A 27,686-nucleotide genomic window follows, 5' to 3' on the forward strand; every position below is an offset into this window, starting at 1 on the left:
AAAGCTAATGATTTCACCCTGTGAATGTGAATTTGAAAACCAAGAAAGAGAATGATCACCTCATGAATAGAGCCCAAACTAACCACAAACATGAAGATCACAAATAAAAGTTCCAGCATTCCAGGTTGTGGAATTGAATTCAAATGATTAGGAAATATAAGGGTCAACTTCAATGCACAAAAAAATGTCAATAAAAGCTGTTGGATTTTTATAAAATAAACTGCAGTTGGCTTATTGATGATCTTCAGATAAGGAAAGTTTTCAGTTGCATGCAGTTTAAGTCAGATGTGAAGTAGTTGACTCCTATTGCTCTTGATAAGCAAGAAATTCTGCCTTGAGAGTATTCTCACATTTTCAGAACAAATAAAAATGAAAATTCTGCTATTGTAGAAACTCCTCACACCAAGCGCTTCCTGATCCTAATTAGGCCTGTCCAGATCTGGTTTGATTTATCACTTTGACCAAGTTGGATTCAATTTCTGACACTGTACAAAATCTCTACCATTTTCAGGCACAAGTGAAGCTGCTACCAGCCCATAAGCATACAAAGAGCAGCAGTGGGCTGCTCAGCCCCTCTAGCTTGCTCCGTAATTCAGTCAAATCAGGTCTGAGTTGATTAGGTCTGCACCCCTGCCTAGCCGATAAACTTTCATAGCCTTGCTGAACAAGAATTACCCACTTCCGTCTTAAAAATATTCAAGGACTCTGCTTCCACCACCTTTCAGGACGGGAATTCCAAAGATTCACGACCCTGTGAGAAAAAGAAAATTGCCTATTCTCAGTGTTAAATGAGTGATCTCTGACTTTTAAGCTGTGACCCCTAGTTGTGGACCCTACCATTGTGGAAACATCTCCACATCAACAGATACTTCTGGATTGTGTGTTTCAATCAAGTCATCTCCTATTCTTCTAAACTCCAGTGTCTAACCTTCTGTTATAGGATAACCTTCTGATTCCTGATACTAGTCTGATAAGCACATTCTGAACTGTTTCTAGTGAATTTACAGGCTTTTTAAAATAAGGAGATTAGTATTATACACAGTACTCAGGATATGGTCTCCCAAGTGGTATGTATAACTGAAGCATACCTCCCTACTTTTGTGTTTAATCCCCCTCCTCGTTAGTTAGAGCATTCTATTAGCTTTCCTAATTACTGGCTGTACCAGATACTGAATTGACAATTGCAGGGTAGTTCCTTTTAGGAAGGCTCGCTCCCAAGTCCATAGATTGAGTAGATCGGATGCTTCTTGATTCATAAACAGTGACACGCTCCTGAATTTAAGGAGCTGGGGGTGAAGAGCATTAAATTGGGTGTCAGTTAACAGTCTCCTTCCACCAATATTGGAATATGCTCATGATGGACAAGGCTGGCATCAAGTGTCCAAGCTGCCAGGTAAAACCTGGACATGATGGGATACAGGGAGAATTCCTGATGAAGGGCTTTTGCCCGAAATGTTGATTTCGCTGCTTGTTGGATGCTGCCTGAACTGCTGTGCTCTTCCAGCACCACTGATCCAGATACAGGGAGAACTAGCCTTTTGGTTACAGAACTGGCTCAAAGGTAGAAGACAGAGGGTGGTGGTGGAGGGTTGTTTTTCAGACTGGAGGCCTGTGACCAGTGGTGTGCCACAAGGATCAGTGCTGGGTCCACTACCTTTAATCATTTATATAAATAATTTAGGTTTGAACATAGAAGGTATAGTTAGTAAGTTTGCAGATGACACTAAAATTGGAGGTGTAGTGGACCATGAAGAAGGTAATTTCAGAGTACAACGGGATTTCACGCAAAGGGCCAATGGGCTGAGGAGTGGCAGATGGAGTTCAATTTAGATAAATGCAAAGTGCTGCATTTTGGAAAAGTAAATTAGAGCAGGATTTGTGCAGTTAATGGTAAGGTCCTAGGGAGTGTTGCTGAGCAAAGTGACCTTAGAGTGCAGGTTCATAGTTCCTTCAAAGTAGAATCGCAGGTAGATAGGATAGTGAAGAAGGCATTTGGTAAGATTTCCTTTTCTGGTCAGAGTACTGAGTACAGGAGTTGGGAGGTCATGTTGCGGCTGCACAGGACATTGGTTAGGCCACTGTTGGAATATTGCATTCCAATGGTTTTATTTTTCCAACTCTTGCTTTTAGGCACTTTTATAGCAGTCTATTAATTGTCATATTGACCATATAGTTTTATCTTGCTACCTTTTACCTCTCCACAGAGACTGGAGCAACAACATTTTGTCCAGACCTAAGTGGAAGAGATTTTATATTGCATAGGTGGAGATCTAACTAGTATCTGGAGTATTTAGATAGTGGGATTTCTTCAGGGATGTGCTTTGTACCTGAGAGTAATGATGATGATGTGACTGGTGTGAATGGATGGACTGGTGAGGGATGTACAGAGGGAGTAAGAGAGAGAGAGAGGGAGAGAGAAAGTCTGCTGATCGAGGGGGAATGTTTATGTTTGTGTATGTGCGTGCCTATATGTGTGTCTGTGCATGTATGTGTGTATACAATAGCCACTGACTTTGAATCATGGTGTGAAAGAGATTTTGTCATTTAGAAACTGGATGGTACCAGAATAGGAAATGTTCCTGTTTCCAAATGACAGATTAGAAAGATGCTCCCCCCACCCATAAACTGTTAAACTGGCAAAAGCCTGAATTAAAGCTTGAATTGTTTCCTCAATTATTGGATAATCATATGTCGCAAACAAGAATGCTGAATGTTTCGTTTTTGAATGCTGTTGAAAAAAATAGTTAGGATTGCGTTGAATGAAGAAAAGGCTTTTATTATTCAAACTATACTCATGTTCCATTTCATGTAAAAGTACCAAATCAGTTGTCTGATGGGCGAACATGTTTATAATGGAACCATGTAGACCGGGAAGTCATAGAGGCCGTACAGTGTCATTCGGGCCAACAAGTCCCCACCAATCTGCCAAAGAGCATCCCGCCCACACCCATCCCCCTACTTTATATTTTCCATGGCTAACACACCTAACCCACACATCCCTGATAACTACAGGGCAACTTAGCATGGCCAGTCCACCTAACTTGCACATCCCAGGTCCCAGGATCAACATTTGGTCTCTTCTGAATTCGCTAATCCCACTTGTGACAGCAACAGGGGACTAAAAATCACTGCAGTGTCCTTGATCAAGGGAAGGGAGACCTGGGTCAGTGTTCCTGTTCCTCAGTGTTATCAGCTGTGTGCGTGGAACTCGAAGTCAGGATCATGTATGGCCCTGGGGCTGCTCTGTCAGTGAACAATCTGTCTAAACTCAAGGGTGCGTTTTCAGCTTGATGGCAGGGAAAAGGACAGTAGCCAATCGTCAGGACAACAACAAACAACTACATTTATATTATGCCTTTAATATAGTAAAAGTTTCAAGTCACTTTACAGGAAGTGAAGATTAGGTAGATTATTAATCAAACTGTGACACCAGGTCAGAAAAGGAGATATTTGGAGTGTTGATCGAACCCTTGGCCATAGGTTTTAAGGAGGAGGCGAGTAGTAAATATGAACAGAGGTTATGTTGGGAATTCCAAAGCCTGGCACAGAGTTTTACATACTGTATCTTTTTTTAGATCTTTAACTGACCCTCCTCTCCCTTTTTGCTCTTTTATCCACTTTTTTTTAACCTTTCCTTTGAATCTTCTGTTTTCCTCATGGTTTCATTTGTATTATCAAACTGACTCGTGGTGTAAGTACACCTTTCCTCCTTGACCTTAGTTTCTATCTTCTTTGTCACCCCAGGGAGCTCTGGATTTGTTTGTTCTGCCGTTCACATTTGAGAGAATATACCATGACTGTACCCAAACCGTCTTCTCTTTGAAGGCAGTCCATTGTTGAGTTCCAGATTTTCCCACCATAGAATAAAATAGAATCACTACACTCTGGAAGCAGGCCATTCAGCCCATCAAGTCCACACCAACCCACTAAAGAGTATCCCACAGCCCTACTTTATCCCTGTAAGACCATAAGACTGTAACCCCACTTATCGCATGGCTAACCCATTTAGCTGTGGCCAGTCCATCTGATCTGGACTTTTTGTGGACTATGGAAGAAAGCTGGAACACCTAGAGGGGACCCAAGCAGACATGGGGAGAATGTGCAAAATCCACACAGCCAGTCACCTGAAGGTGGGATTGAACCCAGGGACTTAGCACAAGGAGGTAGCAGTGCTAACCACTGAGCCATCATGCTACCCAACTCCTTGCTTCAGTCAATCTTTCCCAGCTCTGTTCTTGCCCCATTTAAGTTATCATATTCCTTAAATACTAACTCTTTGAATAATTGTTTGATCGCCTATACTACCATCACCTATGATGACTGCGAATGACATTCGGTTCTGATCATGGTCCTGTGCAGCACTTTATGATATCAGTTGTTGAATTGTCCCCAACAGATGATATGACTCCTTCAGATTTTTATTAGGTAGACAACCTGCCACAAGGGTTGAAGATTGAGTTTCAAAATAACTGGACAAAAAGCATATTTTTTAAATTGCAAATGCTGCCCATTTAAGCTTGTTACTCAGGTTTGTGGTAATGTAAATCCCTGCAATTGTTCTGGACATTTTCCCCAAAGCTTTTCCTTCAGTTCACTCTCTTGATTGGCAATTAAACTGTTTTGTTATCTTTTTTCTTATTGGGCTATTGAAATATCTCTTACTGCTAGAGGCACTGCTGAATGAAATCATACTCCTGTTTATCTGTCTTGCGCATGATTTGCCTGTTGATGAGTAAGCTCCTTTTGATCTCATCTAGATAGTCTTTCTCCTGGCTACAAAGTCAGTACTTAGTTTCTGTTTTGTCCGTGATACATATTTCACCCAATGAAAGCCACAGCCTACCATCCAGGCACAGTGAAAGCCTGATGAGTGAGGGGACATGCTGTTTGTCCTCTGCTACCTCACATGAGTAATCAAGCTTTGAGCTGAAGTGCTACAGTTAGATATTTGACGTTGGATTTGTGTCACAAGTGTAATTTCCATCAGAGATCACGAAATTAGTGAGTTAGAATGACTTTCTTTATAGCGCCTTTCATAGCTACAGGACATACCTTCCTGATGAAGGGCTCTGGCCCGAAACGTCGAATTTCCTGTTCCTTGGATGCTGCCTGACCTGCTGTGCTTTAACCAGCAACACATTTTCAGCTCTGATCTCCAGCATCTGCAGACCTCACTTTTTACCTACAGGACATTCTGAAATATTTTACAATCAGTGAAATAATTTTGGAGTGTAGTCACTGCTATTTCAACCGAGCAAGCTCCATCGACACATCATACCCAGATAACCTGCATTGGTAATGTTGTTTAGAGGATAAATCTTAGTCTGGACACCACGAAAAGGTACCTTGATTACAGCAAAACAGTACCTTGACAGTGCAGCCTTTATTCACTGTTTGCACTCGAGTATCAGATGAAATTTTGTACTCAAGTCCCTGGGCTAGAGCTTGAATATAATAAGGCAAAAGTGAGGGCTGCAGATGCTGGAGACCAGAGTTTAGATTGGAGTGATGTTGGAAAAGTACAGCAGGTCAGGCAGCATCAGAGGAGCAGGATAATCGACGTTTCGGGCAAAAGCCCTTCATTAGGAATAGAGGCAGGAAGCCTCCAGGGTGGAGAGATAAATAGGGGTGCTGGGGAGAAGGTAGCAAAGAGTACAATAGGTGAATGGGGGTGGGGATGGAGGTGATAGGTCAGAGAGGAGGGTGGAGCGGATAGGTGAGAAGGGAGATTGGCAGGTAGGACAAATCATGGGGACAGCGCTGAGCTGGCAGGTTGGAACTGGGGTAAGGGGGGTAGGGGAAATTAGGAAACTGGTGAAGTCCACATTGATGCCCTGGGATTGAAATGTTCCGAGGCGGAAGATGAGGCGTTCTTTCTCCAGGCATCAGGTGGTGAGGGAGCGGCAGTGGAGGAGGCCCAGGACCTCCATGTCCTTGGCAGAGTGGGAGGGGGAGTTGAAATGTTGGGCCACAGGGCGGTGTGGTTGATTAATGCGGGTGTCCCGGAGATGTTCCCTGAAGCGCTCTGCTAGGAGGCATCCAGTCTCCGCAATGTAGAGGAGACCGCATCGGGAGCAACGGATACAATAAATGATATTGGTAGATGTGCAGGTGAAAGTTTGATGGATGTGGAAGGCTCCTTTGGGGCCTTGGATAGAGGTGAGGGAGGAGATGTGGGCGCAGGTTTTGCAATTCCTGCGGTAGCAGGGGAAGGTGCCAGGATGGGAGGGTGGGTTGTTGGGGGGCGTGGACTTGACCAGATAGTCACAGAGGGAATGGTCTTTGCGGACAGTGGAAGGGGGTGGAGAGAGAAATATATTTCTGATAGTGGGGTCTGTTTGGAGGTGACAGAAATGTCAGTGGATGATATGGTTAATCCAAAGGTTGGTAGGGTGGAAAGTGAGGACCAGGGGTGTTCTGTACCTGTTATGGTTGGAGGTGTGGGGTTTGAGGGCGGAGGTGCGGGATGTGGATAAAATGCGTTGGAGGGCATCTTCAACCACGTGAGAAGGGAAATTGCGATCTCTAAAGAGGGAGGCCTTCAGGTGTGTCCTGTAATGGAACTGGTCCTCTTGGGACCAGATACGACAGAGGCGGAGGAACTGGGAATATAATAACCTCATTCTGACTCAATTCTGGAAGGGTTACTGTTTACACCTGAGCAGTGATTGCTAAGACTATGATTGCTAAGAAATTGGATACCTTTGCACCCATTTTTTTGGCACTTTATGTGAATATCTTTGAGCAGGCTGATCTTGATGTCACTCAGTGTACTGTGCAACACTGATTTGCCTCCAGTGCTGTCAGTCAGGAGCTCACTGGACCAATTGATGTCCTTTCTTAAACTCTCACAGCTGGACATGATGTTAAGCAATGGGACGAACATGCCCTAAATTTGCTGACCAGATATTCATATGGATCATTTGTGACTTGCAGCTTAATTGCTGGTTGAATTCTTCTGATTGTTGCTATAATGTTGGAGGTTGCAACCTCAAAGCAAAGTGAGGATGGCACTGCCTCTGGCTGTGCAGTATACTATGGCCACCTGGAAATATTTGTGTTATTTCAGAGTCTGCTGTGCCCTGTTGCATAATAGAGGCAACTGAACCTTCTTTTTAAAGTGGGTTAACTATATTTGTCTTGCCAGGCAAGTGAGAAGGAGGCATTGCTAGGACTCCCCACATCATAGCATATTAGTGATCGCACGGCACATTGCTTTCTGAACACCGTCAACTCTGCCAAGTACTGGAACCAAAAGAGATTTTATTCCCTTCAGCTGGTGTGTGACTTTAGGTAGGACTTCATGCAGTAAGGTAGGATGCATCCTCTCCATGTTGATGATGCCTTCATTCTCAACCAGCTGTATTTCAGCCACTGTGGCAAATGAAAGGGGTGACACTGTGCATCGATTGATAACATGGGCTTATAGTTTGGGAATGCAAATCACAACCGTGTGCGGTGCTGAATTAAGGTCATTGGTAAAGCAACTTGAGATATTTGGTCCTCTCTGGTGGTACAATATCCTACAGCAAGGTAGTGGTCATGTCACTGGGCTAGTAATCCAGAACTCCAGGCTAACATTCTGGGCAAATGGATTTGAATCCCACCCATACCAGACAGTGAAATTTGGTATTCAATAGAATGTAATTTTTAAAAAAAACTAACCCAGTGGTGACCATGTAAACAATATCATAAAACTACATCTAGTTCATTAATGTCCTCCAGGGAGGGAAATCTATCATATATTTTGTTATTAAACCGAATGCAATCTCTTAACATTCATTTATCTTTGCCTGTCGTACATAACGGAACTGAGTGACTGCAGTGTGACTGATGGAAGGGGCTGACCTTTGGTGGAGCAGACTGCAAGTAGCTTTGGAGAACAGCCTCAAACAGCTGTGAGTGTAGAAATTAGGAGAAAGTGAGGACTGCAGATGCTGGAGACCAGAGTTGAAAAGTATGGTGCTGGAAAAACACAGCAGGCCAGGCAGCATCCGAGGAGCAGCAGAATCGCTGTTTCAGGCATAAGCCCTTCTTCAGGAATGAGGCTAGTCTGCCAAGCGGGCTGAGATAAAACATAGGGGGGAGGGAATTTGGGGGAGGGGCGCTGTGAATATGATAGGTGGAAGGAGTTGAGGGTGGGGGTGATAGGCTGGAGAGGGGGTGGGGGCGGAGAGGTCGGGTAGAAGATTGCAGGTCAGGAGGGCGGTGCTGAATCTGGGGGTTGGGACTGAGATAAGGTGGGGGGAGGGGAAATGAGGAAGCTGGAGAAATCTACATTCATCCCGTGTGGTTGGAAGGTTCCTAGGTGGAAGATGAGGCGCTCTTCCTCCAGGCGTTGTGTGGCCAGGGTCTGGCGATGGAGGAGGCCAAGGACCTGCAAGTCCTTGGCGGAGTGGGAGAGGGAGTTAAAATGTTCAGCCACGGGGTGGTTGGGTTGGTTGGTGTGGGTGTCCTAGAGGTGTTCCCTGAAATGTTCCGCAAGTAGGCGGCCTGTCTCCTCAATGCAGAGGAGACCACATCGGATGCAATGGATACAGTAAATGATGTGTGTGGGGGTGCAGGTGAATTTGTGACGGATTTGGAAGGATCCATTGGGGCCTTGGAGGGAGGTGAGGAGGGAGGTGTGGGCACAAGTTTTGCACTTCTTGCGGTTGCAGGGGCAGGTGCCGGGAGTGGAGGTTGGGTTGGTGGAGGATGTGACCTGACGAGAGAGTCGCGGAGGGAGTGGTCTCTCTGGAACGCTGATAGGGGTGGGGAGGGAAATATATCCTGCCACCTTTTCCTCCGCTACATCAATGATTGTATTGGTGCTATCTCGTGCTCCCACGAGGAGGTTGAACAGTTCATCTATTTTACTAACACCTTCCACCCCGACCTCAAATTTACCTGGACTGTCTCAGACTCCTTCCCTTTCCTAGACCTCTCCATTTCTATCTCGGATGACCGACTCAACACAGACATTTACTACAAACCGACCAACTCCCACAGCTACCTAGGTTACACCTCCTCCCACCCTGCCCCCTGTAAAAACACCACCCCATATTCCCAATTCCTTCACCTCCGCCGCATCTGCTCCCAGGAGGACCAATTCCACTACGAACTACCCAAATGGCCCCCTTCTTCAAAGACCGCAATTTCCTCTCTGACATGGTCGACAATGCTCTCCACCGCATCTCCTCCACTTCCCGCACCTCTGCCCTTGATCCTTGACCCTCCAATCGCCACCAGGGCAGAACCCCACTGGTCCTCAGCTACCACCCCATCAACCTCCGGATACATCATATCATCCTCCGTCATTTCCACCACCTCCAAACAGACCCCACCACCAGGGATATATTTCCCTCCCCACCCCTATCAGCGTTCTGGAGAGACTACTCCCTCCATGACTCCCTCGTCAGGTCCACACCCCCCCCACCAACCCAACTTCCATGCCCGGCACCTGCCCCTGCAACCGCAGGAAGTGTAAAACTTGCGCCCACACCTCCCCTCTCACCTCCCTCCAAGGCCCCAATGGATCCTTCCATGTCCGTCACAAATTCACCTGCACCCCCACACACATCATTTACTGTATCCACTGCACCCGATGTGGTCTCCTCTACATTGAGGAGACAGGCCGCCTACTTGTGGAACATTTCAGGGAACACGTCTGGGACACCCGCATCAACCAACCCAACCGCCATGTGGCTGAACACTTTAACTCCCCCTCCCACTCCACCAAGGACATGCAGGTCCTTGGCCTCTTCCATCGCCAGACTCTGGCCACACAACGCCTGGAGGACGAGCGCCTCATCTTCTGCCTAGGAACCCTCCAACCACACGGGATGAATGTAGATTTCTCCAGCTTCCTCATTGCCCCTCCCCCCACCTTATCTCAGTTCCAACCCCCGGATTCAGCACCGCCCTCCTGACCTGCAATCTTCTTCCTGACCTCTCCGCCCCCACCCCTTCTCCGACCTATCACCCTTACCCTAACCTCCTTCCACCTATCATATTTACAGTGCCCCTCCCCCAAATTCCCTCCCCCCACCTTTTCTCTCAGCCCACTTGGCAGACCACCTTATTCCTGAAAAAGGGCTTTTGCCCGAAATGTCGATTCTCCTGCTCCTTGGATGTTGCCTGACCTGCTGCGCTTTTGCAGCAACACATTTTTCAGCTCTGATCTCCAGCATCTGCAGTCCTCACTTTCTCCTAACAGGCAATGGCAAAGACATCAGTCGAGTGACTGGTGGGAGGACAAATATTGTCAGGTTGAGAGAGGACAGCAGCCTCATACTCCAAGAGGCCTCATGAGCCTATGCCTCAGCAGTCCGTGTAAATCTGTTGGAGAACTGATTGCTGGATAACTGCGATGCCACATAATCCCTTTGAATAATAGTATCCAGGGAATGAATGTGATATTCTGATCTCCCTTTGCAGCTCTCAGATCTTTGCTGGAAGCTTTGACAAGGCCACCAAACATGCCTCATATTTATTTGCAAGTGGAATTAAAAATATAATAATGCTATGAAATGATATTTAGAAAAAGCCTTCTGATTCACAAATGTCCTTAAGGGAAGGTAACTGCTGTCCTTACCTGGTGTGGCCTACATGTAACTTCAAACCCACAGCAATGTAGTTGACTCTTAACTGCCCTTTGGGCAATGAGGGATCTGCAATAAATGTTGGTCCAGCCTGTGATGCCCACATCTCATGAATGAATGAATACAAAGAAATTGTACTGAACATTGTACAATGATCAGTGAATACCCCTACTTCTAACACTATGAGGGAGGGATGATGTACCTATCATGGTTGCATAGCCGACAGAACTCAGGAGTTATGTGATTGGATGTGATACTTCTGGTTGTAGAAGGAGAGGTCGAGTGGCCTAATCACTTGACTCAGTAATGGAGAGACCCAGGCTAACACTATGGTGACTTGGGCTCAAACACCTGTCTGTCATTTGGGTGGAATTTAAATTCAGTTGTTGTCATAAAACTTGGAACTAAAAGTCAATTTCACTGATGGTGACCATGACACTATCATTGCTTGTCATAAAACCCATCTGGTTCACTCATACCCTTTAGGTAAATGAAATCTGCAGTCCTTATCTCAACTGGCCAGACGTGAGTCCAGACCTACAGCAATGTAGTTGCATCTGAAGTGGCTGAGCAAACCTCTCAGTCCAGATACAATTAGCGATGGCCAACAAATGCTGGCCTTCTCAGTAATGCTCACATCCAATGAAAAGCACAAAGAGAGAAAGGTGAAAGAGGGTGTGGGTGTACTGTGTAAATGTAAAATATGAAGCTCTGGTTAGGCCCCATTTGGAGTACTGTGTCCAGTTTTGGTCCCCACACCTCAGGAAGGACATACTGGCACTGGAACATTTCCAGCGGAGATTCACATGGATGATCCCTGGAATGGTTGGTCTAACATACGAGGAACGGCTGAGGATCCTGGGATTGTATTCATTGGAGTTTAGAAGATTAAAGGGAGACTTAATGGAAACTTACAAGATAATACATGGCTTGGAAAGGGTGGACACTAGGAAATTGTTTCCGTTAGGTGAGGAGACTAGGACCCATGGACACAGCCTTAAAATTAGAGGGGGTCAATTCAGAACAGAAATGTGGAGACATTTCATCAGCCAGAGAGTGGTGGGCCTGTAGAATTCATTGCCGCAGAGTGCAGTGGAGGCCGGGACGCTAAATGTCTTCAAGGCAGAGATTGATAGATTCTTGATGTCTCGAGGAATTAAGGGCTATGGGGAGAATGCGGGTAAGTGGAGTTGAAATGCCCATCAGCCATGATTGAATGGCGGAGTGGTCTCAGTGGGCCGAATGGCCTTCCTTTCACTCCTATGTCTTATGGTCTTATGGTCTTATGGATTTTTAGTGTGGGAGTGAGCAGCATCTGAGATTAATATTTCAGTTGATGGTTTGTGCTCTTTGAAAATATGTTTATTAATCTTGAAGGTTTATGCTTCATTCAAGTTGTGTGGGCTTGACACCCAGCATTGACCTTCATGACCATCTGTTTCCATTCCGTACTTAGTATGTATTTGGAGAGCTTCACCCAGCCACCATCCCACCTCCCCAAATTGTGCAGATACAGGACACCTCTCCTCTGTTCCATCTTCTCCACCAATGTTGTGTTTCATCTGAAAACTTCAGAGCCTCCCCATCTCCCAGATTGTGATGTTCTTTTAAGTCAAAGTCATTGCATGTATCATATTTGAATGAGGAAGAGAAGATAAGCATTTTTAAAACTATAGAACATTGGCATGCATTAGACAATCAAGAGAGAGACTGATATACAAGGATATCTTTCCAATAAGTTTCAAGTGTGCAACCACAGTCCATCTTCCCTTTAAAAGCTGCTAGTCACTGCTTGTCACTGGCCACTCGGGTGTTTTCCTATCTTCCTGGTGTTGGGAATTGAATAAAGATTTGTGTACTTTGTGTCTCTCACTGTGTCTCACACCTGCACACACACACCATGGGTGCTGGGGAAAAAATAAGCACAACTGCAGTTAGGCGGTAGTGTGGGGGTTAATTATATTAAAAAGAGAAAAAAAAATTAACAAAAAAAATAAAAAATAAAAAAAAAGCTGCTAGTCACTGTTTGTCACTGGCCACTCGAGTGTTTTCCTATCTTCCTGGTGTTGGGAATTGAATAAAGATTTGTGCACTTTGTGTCTCTCACTGTGTCTCACACCTGCACACACACACCATGAAAAAAAATAAACAGGAGATTCAGAGTCTCTTTAGTTTAGGTGACTAACTCTGTGCTGGCTGGTACTACAGTCAGTATGTTACTGTTGGTTTCTGCTTCCCTTCTTTTTTGGAGGGGGAGAATCTGATTCCTAAGAAAAAAATAAGAATAAAAAAGAAGAAGAAAAAAATAAAAGCTGCTAGTTGACCCTCTTCCGCGGTTACGTTAGAGCCTGGGAAAAAAAGAAGAAAAAAAGAAAAAAAAGAAAAAGAGAGAGAGAAAAAACAGGAGTGTCTGAGGTTCTGTTCCCTCTGAGAAAAAATAAAAGCTGCTAGTTACCCTTAAGTAGTGTTAACCAATGCCAAAGTTATTTCCCACTGACAGCAAAACCAGTCTACAGTGTAGTTCGTGCTGGCTCAATGCTTATATAATTGAAATGAGCAGGCACCACAAATTTGGCATGCTACCTGCATTGCATTCAATGGATACGGGCTATTCACGTATTGTGAAGCCCTTATCTGTTTTGTGGTGTTATCAATTTAGAACCTGGAGTCTTTAGTCATAGTAAGAAGTGCATTGCACTTGATATATTAAACCAACTCAATAGTAGAGTGGGTGAAGCTTTCGCTTTGAACAACAGAAGCACTGTTTGTTGGATGGGATCCAGTCACCCACTGTTAGCGGAAGCCTTTGGCACCTGTCCAGTGCTTGCGGAAGATCTGTATCTCACTTTACTTGCCGCGTGGCATAAAAGATTACAGGGCTGATATTTTGCTTAACAACCTGTTTGCCTGGCATACTGCCTGTGTCCTGATCCAGTCAGTCTATTAGCACATGCAGTGCAAATACGTTTCTGCACATCTGAAACTTTTTGGAAAGATATTTTTGTGTTCCTGTCTCTCTGTATTGATTGTCTAGTGCATTCCAATACTCTATATTTTTTTGTAAAATGTGTATCTTCTGTTCCTCATTAACAGCAAGTTTGCTCTTCTATCTTCTCATGATCTTGTCCCTGTACCCCATGCCCATTCCCAGTCATTATTGACTGGTCAAGGAGCATTGCAACATGTCAGAAACACTCCTTCTCTGCTTTCCCACTTTTGCAAGTTAAATAAGGTAACCATTATTTTTTTTATAAATAAAGGCAAAAAGAAATGATTAGGTTAAGAATAAGATGCTGACTATTAACAATCAGATCAAAGTAAACTGGAATCTAATGGAGAACCTAACACCTTAACTAACCCATCACTAAAGGATTGATGGTAACACCATGCAAGGACAAAAGCACTATTGACAGGAGAATTGATAAATTCATAAACTCACCATGAGGCACTGGCCAGGTCATCGGTAATTATTCTAAAGGGCACAAACCTACAGACTAAAATTGTCTTGAGGTTAACTACAAAGGATCATAACAATTTCTTTTGTTGGGGGTGGGTGATAGTGAACCATGAGTCATTCTTCAGAGTTTATGACAAAGTGTCCCACCCTAAGTGAGCAAATACCATAAAATATTTGTTGGAATAAGAAAAGGAAGGGAAAGGTTAATTCCTATGCATTCCTTTTCTGTAGATCCTTCAGTTGGAATGAAACTGCTTGCAGTCTGTCTTCTCTGCTTTTATATTCGATTCTACTTTAAATCAACGGCTGATTCCTGTCTCACTCAGAATGAAAATCAGCTTGTCGGGTTTGCTAAGGCTACTATATAGAAGATTCGATAAGCTGTTGTCTTCACTGAATATAAAAGTAGCCACATAGTGGGTTGAATTAAAGAGAAATAAAATTACATTTGCCTATTGATTGCAATATTGCCTACACATTGTGATATTTTAAGTACATATAATCTACATTCTTGAATTTATGCAAAAACAGGAGATATTTAATGGTATAATCTCAAGGTGCAACTAAATCTGGCATGGTGAAAGATCCCATCTAATAAATTTTAAAATGTGCATTGGAATAATTTTTTGTCATTCCAACAGCACTGAAATGATCCCAATTGGTATAAAGTCAATTTATTGTAGCCTTGATCCTGATGTATAATCTCTCCTTTTCATTCTTCAGTAATATGTAATCGTTGGCACATTTGACCACAGTGATCTTTTGTAAACCCTTCCCCTGTGACCTTTGCTTGATTACAGTCCTTCCTACTTAAACATAATGGAGCATCTTCAGTAATAATCCAACCAGGGATGGTAAGGATAGCATTGGAGTGAAGTAAAAAACATGCAATGTGACAAAGTTTAGGGATAGACCAGATTGGCAAAGATCTAAAAACTAACAAAAGATAATCAAGAAATAATGAAGAAGGAGAAAATCACCTTTGAGGGTCAACTTGCAAGAAATATTCACACCTTCTTTAAGTATAAAAAAAAGGAAGAGAAAGGCCAAAATGATTAGACATTTTAAGTATGATGTTGAGGAAATAATAACAGACAGCCAGGAAGTAGCAGAGGAGCTGAATAAATAGTGTGCATCTGACTTCACAGTAGAAGACACAAAGAAAATTCCAAAATCTCTAAATATTCAAGAGATGAAAGGGCAGAAAATAAATACAAAAGCTACAATTAGAGAAAAGGTGATAGGGAAAATAATGGGTGGCACGGTGGCTCAGTGGTCAGCACCAGGATCCCAGGTTCAATTCCAGCCTCTGGCAACTGTCTGTTTGGAGTTTGCACATTCTTCCCATGTCTGTGTGGGTTTCCTCCCACAGTCCAAAGATGTGCAGGTCAGGTGAATTGGCCATGCCGAATTGCCCACAGTATTAGGAATATTAGTCAGAGGGAAATGGGTCTAGGTGGGTTATTCTTCAGAGGGTTGGTGTGGACTTGTTGGGCCAAAGGGCCTGTTTCCATGCTGTAGGGAATCTAAGCTAAAGACCAAGAAGGTGCATCTGATGGGATGCATCTTGGCATATTAAAGGAAGTAGCCACCAAGGTGGATGCAATGATGGCAGTCTTTTGGAAATCTTTGGAAAAGTCCCAGAGGAGGGAAAATTGCCAATAAATACCTTTTATTTAAAAATGGAAAGAGAGAAGAAAAGGCAACTATAGGCTAGTTAGCTTAATGTTCATCAGGATATATTAGCAGAGCATTTAAAAATGCAGAATATGATCAATCTGAGTCAACATGGTTTCCATAAGACCATAAGACATAGGAGTGGAAGCAAGGCCACTCAGCAAATCGAGTCCATTCCACCATTTAATCATGGCTGATGGGCATTTCAACTCCACTAACCCGCACTCTCCCCGTAGCCCTTAATTCCTTGTGAGATGAAGAATTTATCAATCTCTGCCTTGAAGACATTTAATATCCCAACCTTGACAGTGCTCTGTGGCAATGAATTCTACAGGTCCACCAATCTCTGGCTGAAGAAATGTCTCCTCATTTCCATTCTAAATTGATCCCCTCTAATTCTAAGGCTGTGCCCATGGATCCAAGTCTCCCTGCCAAACGGAAACATCTTCCCAGCATCCACCCTTTCTTAGCCATGCATTGTCTTTTGAGTTTCTATTAGATTGCCCCTCAATCTTCTCAACTCTAATGAATACAATCCCTGGATCCTCAGCCATTCATATAATGTTAGGCCTACCATTCCGGGGATCATCCATGTGACTCTCCGCTGGACACGCTCCAATGCCAACATGGCCTTCCTGACGTGTGGGGCCCAAAAATCCCAGAAGCACATCGTTGCTTTTATATTCCAACCCTCTTGAGATAAATCACAACATTACATTCACTTTCTTAATCATGGACTCAACCTACAAGTTAACCTTTAGAAAATCCTGGACTAGCACTCCCAGATCCCTTTGTACTTTAGCTTTACAAATTTTCTCATCATTTAGAAAATAGTCCATTCCTGTATTCTTTTTTCCAAAATGCAAAACCTCACATTTGCTCACATTGAATTTTATCAGTCATTTCTTGGACCATTCTCGTAAGCTGTCTAAATCTTTCTGCAGCCTCCAACCTCCTCAGTACTACCTGTCTGTCCACCTAACTTCATATCATTGGTGAACTTTGCCAGAATGCCCCCCAGTCCCTTCATGCAGATCATTATTATATAAAGTGAACAGCTGCGGCCCCAACACTGAACCCTGCGGGACACCACTTGTCACCAGCTGCCGTTCCGAAACAGAACCTTTTATCCCAACTCTCTGCCTTCTGTCAGACAGCAATCCTCAATCCATGCCAGTAGCTCACCTCAAACACCACGGGCCCTCTTATTACTCAGCAGCCTCCTGTCAGGCACCTTATCAAACGCCTTTTGGAAGTCTAGATAAATAACATCCACTGGGTTCCCCTGGTCTAACCTATGTGTTACATCTTCAAAGAATTCTAACAAGTTTGTCAGGCATGACCTCCTCTTACTAAATCCACGCTGACTTGTTCTAATCTGACCCTGCACTTCCAAGAATATATTGATATCTCATCCTTAATGATGGATTCCAGAATTTTGCCTACAACCAAGGTTAGGCTAATCAGCTTATAATTTTTCAACTTTTGTCTTCATTCTTTCTTGAACAAAAGTGTTACAACAGCGATTTTCCAATCATCTGTGACTTTCCCTAACACCAGTGATTTTTTGAAAGATCACAACCAACCCCTCTGCTATTTCCTCAGCCACCTCCCTCAGAATTCTAGGATGTAGCCCATTGGTGCCAGGAGATTTATCAATTTTTAGACCTTGTAGTTTTTCCAGCACTTTCTCTTTTGTTATGGCTACCATACTCAACTCTGCCCCTGACTCTCCTTCATTTCTGAGATGTTACTCATGTCTTCCATTGTGAAGACTGATGCAAAGTACTTATTAAGTTCTTCAGCTGTTTCCTTATCTCCCTTCCAGCATCAATGTCAACTTTAAATGAGTTTTATGAAGGGGAAATCATGCTTGACAAATTTACTGGAATTCCCTGAAGAGGTGAAAAGCAAGTTAGATAAAGGAAGGGATGGATGCAATATATTTGAATTTCCAAAGGCATTTGATAACACATTCAGATACATTATAGGGTTGTAGTGTCAGATGTAATATATCAGCATGGATAGAGGATTGACTAACTGTCGAAGACAGCGTTGCTGTGCCACAGGGATCAGTGCTGGGGCTGTAATTATTTTCAGTTGATATTGATGACTTGGATGTGGAAAATGAATGTAGCCAAATATGCAACTGACACAAAACATGTCAGAAGACAAGTGGAGAGAATGATGCAAAAATAGAAAAATAGGTGGGAAGGTAAATGATGAGGATAATACAAAGAGTGTGTGCAGGGTTACAGACAGGTTTCACAAGTGGGAACAAACTTGGCAAATGGGTTATAATGCAGTAAAATGTGAAGTTTTGCATTTTGGTGGAAAGTTTAGAGGAGCTGAATATTATTGAAATGAAGAAAGCTACAAAAGGGAGGGATTTGGGAGTCCTTGTCCATGAATAACATAAAGCTAGCATCCAAGTTCATAGGTAATAGGGAAGGGAAATGGAACGTTGGCTTTTATTTCAGACAAAATGGAGGGTAAAAAGAGGGAGAATTTGCTGAATCTATTAAAGGCACTAGCGTGATCATTGTTCAACAGTTTTGGGCCCCTTATCTAAAGAAAGGCATTGAAGGCAGTGCAGAGAAGGTTGACTGGACTGATTCTGGGTATATTCTGGATCAGTGGTGCTGGAAGAGCACAGTAGTTCAGGCAGCATCCGAGGAGCAGTAAAATCGACATTTCGGGCAAAAGCCCTTCATTAGGAATAAAGGCAGAGAGCCTGAAGTGTGGAGAGATAAGCTAGAGGAGGGTGGGGGTGGGGAGAAAGTAGCATAGAGTACAATAGGTGAATGGGGGAGGGGATGAAGGTGATAGGTTGGGGGCGGAGGTGGGGTGGAGTGGATAAATGGAAAAGAAGATCAGCAGGTAGGACAAGTCATGGGAACAGTGCTGAGCTGGAAGTTTGGAACTAGGCTGAGGTGGGGGAAGGGGAAATGAGGAAACTGTTGAAGTCCACATTGATGCCCTGGGGTTGAAATGTTCCGAGGCGGAAGTTGAGGCATTCTTCCTCCACGCGTCTGGTGGTGAGGGAGCAGCGGTGAAGGAGGTCCAGGACCTCCATGTCCTCGGCAGAGTGGGAGGGGGAGTTGAAATGTTGGGCCACAGGGCGGTGTGGTTGATGGTGTGGATTCCCAGCCTGGGTATAGAGTGTCTTCGTTAAAAGAGAAGGTAGAGTAGATTGAGTCTGTCCCCATTGGAATTTAGAAGAATGAGAGACAGCCTTATTGAAACAGGAAAGATTCTGAGGGCATTTGATAGGGTAGATGTGGAAAATTGTTTTTCCTTGTGGGAGAGTCTGGGACCAAAGGATGGAATCTCAGAATAAGGAGTCGACCATTTAAGATGGAGATGAGGGGGGGATATTCTTCTTTCAGAGAAACGTTAATTTGTGTAATTCTTTATCACAAAGAGCTATTGAGGCTGGGTCATTCAATATATTCATGGCTGAGATGGACAAACATTTCTAATCAGGAAGCGAATCAAAGGTAATGGTTGAAAGGCATGAAAGTAGAGTTGAGGATTATCAGATCAGCCATGTTGTCATTGAACTGCATAGCAGACTCAATGGACTGACTGACCTACTTGTGCTCCTCAATCTTATGGTCTTACTGTATTGTCATGAGCAATTAATCATTGCCTTGATTTGCTCAGATTTCTAATTTGTGCACAGTGGTTCTCTTTATAAAATGTTCTAAAAATATTAGAAATATGGGTGTAAAAATATACTCCCTGAGTAAGGCATTATTCAGGATAATGAAAATTTAAAAGGGAAACTGGAAATTTTGGACAAACTCAGCATATGTGGAGAGAGAATCCAAGGAAATGTTTCAGGTTGGATGAACTTTTGGCAGAACTGAAAAAAGTTAGAAATGCTTTTAAGCCAGTGCAAAGGTAGAGGAAAGAGATGAAAAGGTACTGTCTGTAATAAAGTGAAATGCAGGAGAGATTAGATCATTGAATAGTTCAGCCTTTTGTGTCCACATTGACTTTCTGCAAAAACATCTCAGCTTGTCCAAGTCTTCAGCTTTTTCAAAAGCCCTGCAAAAGTTTTCATTTCAGATACATATCTGATTCCCTTTAGAAATTCACTCATGTCCTTTAAGGAAGGAAATCTACCATCTTAACTTGGTCTCTCCTACATGTTGACTCTAGATCTTTCACAATGTGGTTGACTCTTAATTCACAGTGAAATTGCTTAGCAACCCCCAACGTTCAAGAACAAATATAGATAGGCAATAAAAGCTGGCCAAGTGAATGATACCCACACCCTGCAAATGAATGTTGACATTGAATATATCACCACCATACTCTTATGTGATGTAGTCTCAATTCTAACCATTCATTGGGTAAAGAAAACTTTTCATCCTGTCACCTTTAATTCTTTTGCCATACACCTTAACTAGATATTTTCTGGTGTTTGATTCTTTCATTGATGAGAATGGTTTCTCCATAGCAACACTGCCCCACCCTCTCTTATTTTGTATACCTTGATTAATTCTCCTAAGTGAGACAAATAACAGACCTAAAATGGAATAAAGGTATTGTGGGATGGTCTGGCAAGTGGAGTTCAAGCTGTAGTCAGATCCTTCTCTTCCACGATAGTTTTGGCAATTTCTTCTTTGGTAAAGACAGATATAAATACCCATTTACTAAAGCCCCCTGATTCTATACATTAATCTGCTTTTCAGTTGCTGATCGGTCCATCCACCCTTTTACTATCCTACAATTTCTGTGCCTACAGAAGACTTGTATATTCCTGTTTTGTTTGCTGCTTGAGTCTTCTCATTCTTTCTCTTTTTGTTTCTGTTATCATTCGTTGCGTTTTGCTTTTCAACTTTCTGAACTTAGCTTGGTTCTCAATTGTACCATCATAGAGTCATAGAGTCATAGAGATATACAGCATGGAAACAGACCCTTTGGTCCAACCCGTCCATGCCGACCGGATATACCAACCTAATCTAATCCCACCTGCCAACACCCAGCCCATATCCCTCCAAACCCTTCCTATTCATATACCCATCCAAATGCCTCTTAAATGTTGCAATTGTACCAGCCTCCACCACTTCCTCTGGCAGCTCATTCCATACACGTACCACCCTCTGCATGAAAAAGCTGCCCCTTAGGTCTCTTTGATATCTTTTCCCTCTCACCCTAAACCTATGCCCGCTAGTCCTGAACTCCCCACTCCAGGGAAAAGACTTTGCCGATTTATCCTATCCATGCCCCTCATAATTTTGTAAACCTCTATAAGGTCACCCCTCAGCCTCCGTTGCTCCAGAGAAAACAGCCCCAGCCTGTTCAGCCTCTCCCTATAGCTCAGATCCTCCAACCCTGGCAACATCCTTGTAAATCTTTTCTGAACCCTTTCAAGTTACACAACATCTTTCCGATAGGAAGGAGACCTGAATTGCACGCAATATTCCAACAGTGGCCTAACCAATGTCCCGTACAGCCGCAACATGACCTCCCAACTCCTGTACTCAATACTCTGACCAATAAAGGAAAGCATACCAAACGCCTTCTTCACTATCCTATCTACCTGCGACTCCACTTTCAAAGAGCTATGAACCTGCACTCCAAGATCCCTTTGTTCAGCAACACTCCCTAGGACCTTACCATGAAGTGTGTAAGTCCTGCTAAGATTTGCTTTCCCAAAATGCAGCACCTCGCATTGATCTGAATTAAACTCCATCTGCCACTTCTCAGCCCAATGGCCCATCTGGTCCAGATCCTGTTGTAATCTGAGGTAACCCTCTTCACTGTCCACTAAACCTCCAATATTGGTGTCATCTGCAAACTTACTAACTGTACCTCTTATGCTTGCATCCAAATCATTTATGTAAATGACAAAAAGTAGAGGACTCAGCACCGATCCTTGTGGCACTCAACTGGTCACAGGCCTCCAGTCTGAAAAACAACTCTCCACCACCACCCTCTGTCTTCTACCTTTGAGCTTGTTCTGTATCCAAATGGCTAGTTCTCCCTGTATTCCATGAGATCTAACCTTGCTAATCAGTCTCCCATGGGGAACCTGGTTGAACATCTTACTGAAGTCCATATAGATCATACCTACTGCTCTTCCCTCATCAATCTTCTTTGTTACTTCATTAAAAAACTCAATCAAGTTTGTGAGACATGATTTCCCACACACAAAGCCATGTTGACAATCCTTGCCTTGCCTTTCTAAATACATGTACATCCTGTCCCTCAGGATTCCCTCCAACAACTTGCCCACCACCGACGTCAGGCTCACTGGTCTATAGTTCCCTTGCTTGTCCTTACCGCCCTTCTTAAACAGTGGCACCACATTTGCCAACTTCCAGTCTTCCGGCACCTCACCTGTGACTATCGATGATACAAATATCTCAGCAAGAGGCCCAGCAATCACTTCTCTAGCTTCCCACAGAGTTCTCGGGTACACCTGATCAGGTCCTGGAGATTTATCCACCTTTAACCGTTGCAAAACATTCAGCACTTCCTCCTCTATAATCTGGACATTTTGCAAGATGTCACCATCTATTTCCCTACAGTCTACATCTTCCATATCCTTTTCCGCAGTAAATACTGATGCAAAATATTCATTTAGTATCTCCCCCATTTTCTGTGGGTCCACACAAAGGCTGCCTTGCTGATCTTTGAGGGGCCCTATTCTCTCCCTAGTTACCCTTTTGTCTTTAAAATATTTGTAAAAACCCTTTGGATTCTCCTTAATTCTATTTGCCAAAGCTATCTCATGTCCCCGTTTTGCCCTCCTGATTTCCCTCTTAAATATACTCCTACTTTCTTTATACTATTCTCAGGATTCACTCGATCTATCCTGTCTGTACCTGACATATGCTTCCTTCTTTTTCTTGACCAAACCCTCAATTTCTTTAGTCATCCAGCATTCCCTATACCTACTAGCCTTCCCTTTCACCCAGACAGGAATATACCTTTCTCTGGATTCTTGCTGTCTCATTTCTGAAGGCTTCCCATTTTCCAGCCGTCCCTTTACCTGCGAACATCTGCCACCAATCAGCTTTTGAAAGTTCTTGCCTAATACCGTCAAAATTGGCCTTTCTCCAATTTAGAACTTCAACTTTTAGATTAGACTTACAGTGTGGAAACAGGCCCTTCGGCCCAACAAGTCCACACCGACCCGCCGAAGCGCAACCCACCCATACACCCCTTTCCTAACACTACGGGCAATTTAGCATGGCCAATTCACCTGACCCGCACATCTTTGTGACTGTGGGAGGAAACCGGAGCACCCGGAGGAAACCCACGCAGACACGGGGAGAACGTGCAAACTCCACACAGTCAGTCGCCTGAGTCGGGAATTGAACCCGGGTCTACAGGCACTGTGAGGCAGCAGTGCTAACCACTGTGCCACCGTGCCGCCCAGATTTTAGATCTGGTCTATCCTTTTCCATCACTATTTTAAAACGAATAGAATTATGGTCACTGGCCCCAAAGTGCTCCCCCACTGACCCCTCTGTCACCTGCCCTGCCTTATTTCCCAAGAGTAGGTCAAGTTTTGCACCTTCTCTAGTAGGTACAAGCATACTGAATCAGAAAATAGTCTTGTACACACTTAAGAAATTCCTCTCCATCTAAACCTTTAACACTATGGCAGTCCCAGTCTATGTTTGGAAAATTAAAATCCTCTACCATAACCACCCTTTTATTCTTACAGATAGCTGAGATCTCCTTACAAGTTTGTTTCTGAATTTCCCTCTGACTATTGGGGGGGTCTATAATACAATCCCAATAAGGTGATCATCCCTTTCTTATTTCTCAGTTCCTCCCAAATAACTTCCCTCGATGTATTTCCATGAATATCCTCCCTCAGCACAGCTGTAATGCTATCCCTTATCAAAAATGCCACTTCCCCTCCTCTTTTGCCTCCCTTTCTATCCTTCCTCCAGCATTTGTATCCTGGATCATTCAGCTGCCAGTCCTGCCCATTCCTGAGCCATGTTTCCGTAATTGCTATGATATCCCAGTCCCATGTTCCTAACCATGCCTTGAGTTCATCTGCCTTCCCTGTTAGGCCCCTTGCATTGAACTAAATGCAGTTTAATTTATTAGTCCTACCTTGTCCCTGCCTGCCTTGACTGTTTGACTCACGTCTGTTCTCAGCTGTACCCGTCTCAGATTGATCTCTTTCCTCACTATCTCCCTGGGTCCCACCCCCCCAACCCCCACCTTACTAGTTTAAATCCTCCCAAGCAGTTCAGGCAAATTTCCCTGCCAGTATACTAGCCCCCTTCCAATTTAGGTGCAATCCATCCTTCTTCTACAGGTCACTTCTGCCCCAAAAGAGATTCCAATGATCCAAAAATGTGAATCCTTCTCCCATACACCAGCTTCTCAGCCATGCATTCATCTGCTCTATCCTCCTATTCCTGCCCTCACTAGTTCGTAGCACTGGGAGTAATCCAGATATTACTACCCTTCAGGACCTCCTTTTTAAATTTCTACCTAACTCTCTGTAATCTCGCTTCGGAGTCTCAACCTTTTCCCTTCCAATGTCGTTGGTTCCAATGTGGACAATGACTTCCTGCTGGCCCCTCTCCCCTGTGAGAACATTCTGCACCCTCTCTGAGACATCCTTGATCCTGGCACTTAGGAAACAACACACCATTCTGCTTTTTCTCTGCTGGCCACAGAAACGTCTGTCTGTACCTTTGACTACAGAATCCCCTAACACAATTGATCTCTTGGAAGCCAACGTACCCCTCGTTGCATTAGAGCCAGTCTTAATACCAGAAACTTGGCTATTTGTGCTATGTTCCCCTGAGAATCCATCACCCCCTACATTTTCCAAAACAGCAGACCTGTTTGAAATGGGTTTCTCCACAAAAGACTCCTGCTCTCGTTGCTTACCTCTCTTACCCTTCCTGGAGTTAACCTATCTATGTGACTGTATCTGAGACTTTCCCCCTTTCTATAACTGCCATCCATCACATACTGTTGCTGTTGCATATTCTTCATTGCTTCTATCTGTCTCTCCAACCGATCCACTTGATCTGATAAGACTCACATCCAACAGCATTTATGGCAGATATAATCCACAGTAACCCTTAAACTCTCTTTAAACTCCCACATCTGACTAGAAGCATATATCTCTGTAAAGGCCATTTTTGCTCCTTCACAACCTACAGACCCAGAAAATAATACCGTCTTATTTCTCTACAAACACTGCCCCAGGTTAAATTAATAGCTACGGCTTATATTTTAAGTTTAATCAAGAGACTTATCTCCAAAAACATATAATCAAGAAAGAATCCACTGTACCCACTACTGCAGCCTTTCTCTTGGACAGACTTAAAACAATGATTAACTTATCTGATTCTGTGCTGTGAACTTCACCCAACAGTTCCTCCAAGATTAGTGGTGAAATTCACTGTTTGTTAATTTTCCCAGATGCACTCCGATGTCCAGCGATACACAAATTCAAACAGCAAAGGCGGTAACTGTGCAGGTTCTCTCTCTCTCTCTCTCTCTCTCTCTCCTGCACTGTCCTCACCATGTGCTTCTTTTGTCTGCAACATGACATCTGTCATGTAAAGGTAAAAGGCAAACTCAGTATAGTCTTATCAGACCATTGAGCTGCTCTTTCATTAGAGAGACATGACTGGTGATGGTTTTACCTGGGGTCACCATACCTCAGGCTAGGTGAGAGAGAAGGAGAATCCTTTGTGGTAACCTCAGCCAGTGTACGAATCAAACCCACAGTATTGGTGTCATTCTGTATTACAAACCAGACATCCAACTGAGCTACTTGTTCACTAACTCTTTTGTCACCTGAAAAGCTCTGGCTTTGATTGCCCTACATTTAACTGTTACGGGAATGAACCTCAACTATACCCGACTTGTCTCCTCAGTAAAGGATGCCCATTGTTCCATCAGTGCAAGTGTCAATACTGTGATGAATGATATTCCCAACCGGTCAACACCTCATAACATAAGGAATCTTCCACAACAGATTATTATTGCTTGCTGGCTTATGGGATGAAGGAGGCTGGGCTGCTTTTCCAATGCTTCCAAAGTGGGTTACTGCACAAAGAGATGACAGTGAGGTATGTATGGAAACTATCAAAGGGGCTAATGGAGGCATATTTGCCAATAGCAATCAGAATTATCACTAACAAATACAAAGTCCAAACTAAATATTTTTGAAAGTTCATATGAAAATGACTTACATTTCCATAGAGAACTTGATGACATCAAAACATCATGAAGTGTTTTATGGTGAATAAAGCTCTTTCTGAGGCTCAGTTGGTAAATGCCTACATAATATGCATCTGAGCCATACAGATCAGCAATAACCAACATCTGATTACTGTTTCCATTGAACCAGCTTACCTTTGCTGCAAGATGATTTTATTTTTTTCTGGTCCCTGATGGAGGTGCAACCCAGCAGACTTATTTGTCCAAGAGCTTTCTGGTGACTAATTTACAACAGCAGGCTAGACCCTAATTACAAGGTGCATTAGATTGTGAGGCTGTTCTCTCTGTATTTTGTGATCGGCTTTCTCCTTCTGTTCTTGTTGTTGTCAGGGACTGTGACTGCCTAAGAAAAGAAACTAATGGGTCAGAGAGGTTAAATTGAACAAATCCGGTCATTGACTTTCTGTCTTCTTCACCTTTAACTAATATCATATCCCAACACAGCAGGTCCAGTCACTTGCTTGTTGTGTGGGTGGAGATGGAGGTGGTGGTGGGGGAGGCTGAAGGAGGAGGGGAATGATGATGAGACATGTTTCTAAGATAGACCTCCCACTGAGCATCTTTTTTCTGAGTTATTGTTAAGTGGCAGACTCTGGGGCCAAGGATCACAAACCCTTTGGTACAGTGAGGACTTGAAAATGAGTGAAAACAAACACTGGCTTAGTGAGCTGATCTCCGGAGACTGAGTGCAAATGCTGATGAGCATTTGTTAAGAACAGTAACTCTGAAGGGGATTACAGCACACAGGATATGCAAAAATGTTTCATTAGATATTATTATCTATTAAAATTAATATTGTGAACTCCCTACAACATTTTACCATTTGAATAACTCCTTTGGTGCCCTACAGCTGTTAACTGCCCTTTAGTTACCTAATATCTGATCCTAATTAATGATAACCTCCTCCAAGACAACTACTGTGGGACAAAGCAATACTGAGTCAGAGTTAACCTTCAATCTCCTCGAGAATGTACGTTACTATAGTCATCATGGAGGGTGATTAACAGGAAATGGTTGGCTTGTTTTATTCACCAATCAATAACAATACCCCCTCTGAATCTGAGATTATGTATTCTTCATGAATCAGGGACTGAATGTCAAACTTTATGAATTCATTGGCTTTCTCTTAAGTCATTGGAGAAGCTCATTTATATATTTCACTGTTCCCAGCTTAGATTACTGGAAGGCACAAGACTTCATTTCCTTGTCAGTGTTTGGAGTTGACAGTTTTCAGTGCCTGAAGAGCTGGTTTTATGAGGGAGGTTTGTCTGAATCAAAGGGCTCACTCAGATGTAGGGAAACAGCTATGTAGAAGTGACTTCAAAGCCCCCAATTGATCCAGACTGTTCAAATGATACCTTATTAAAAGAAAGACCAAAGCTTGAGTGGTTTCTGAACATCACCTGAACCCTGAATCAGATTACAGCTTTTAACTTATTCCCAACCAGCTCTTATTTTCTAATTTGCCATCTTTTTTGATGTTGTTTGTGCGGGAAAAAGAATTGTAATCCTGAAACCTGCAAGTGTTTATAGGAATTGCTGAAAAACATTCAGGTTTTCATGTCATTCCAGTTAATGTCAAAGACAATATTTTGTTGTATTGTGCTTTATACAGGCATGTGTGCTTATCTTACCTCTACTATCTACTTCACAATATACTTTAAATCCTCCTTATTTTAACTGATACATCTCTCTTTGTAACCAACCCATGCATCATTCCAAAGGAGTTTAACCTCTAA

The 27,686-nt window shown here is 43.3% G+C and overlaps 1 protein-coding gene across 5 annotated transcripts in view; it reads left to right on the forward strand.

Moving 5' to 3' along the window:
- LOC132818359 (AT-rich interactive domain-containing protein 3A-like) overlaps nucleotides 1–27,686 on the forward strand; it is a 454,864-nt gene that overhangs the window by 54,801 nt on the left and 372,377 nt on the right. The window lies entirely within an intron of this gene.

Source organism: Hemiscyllium ocellatum, chromosome 1, assembly GCF_020745735.1.
Source record: "Hemiscyllium ocellatum isolate sHemOce1 chromosome 1, sHemOce1.pat.X.cur, whole genome shotgun sequence".
Classification (NCBI taxonomy): Eukaryota; Metazoa; Chordata; class Chondrichthyes; order Orectolobiformes; family Hemiscylliidae; genus Hemiscyllium; species Hemiscyllium ocellatum.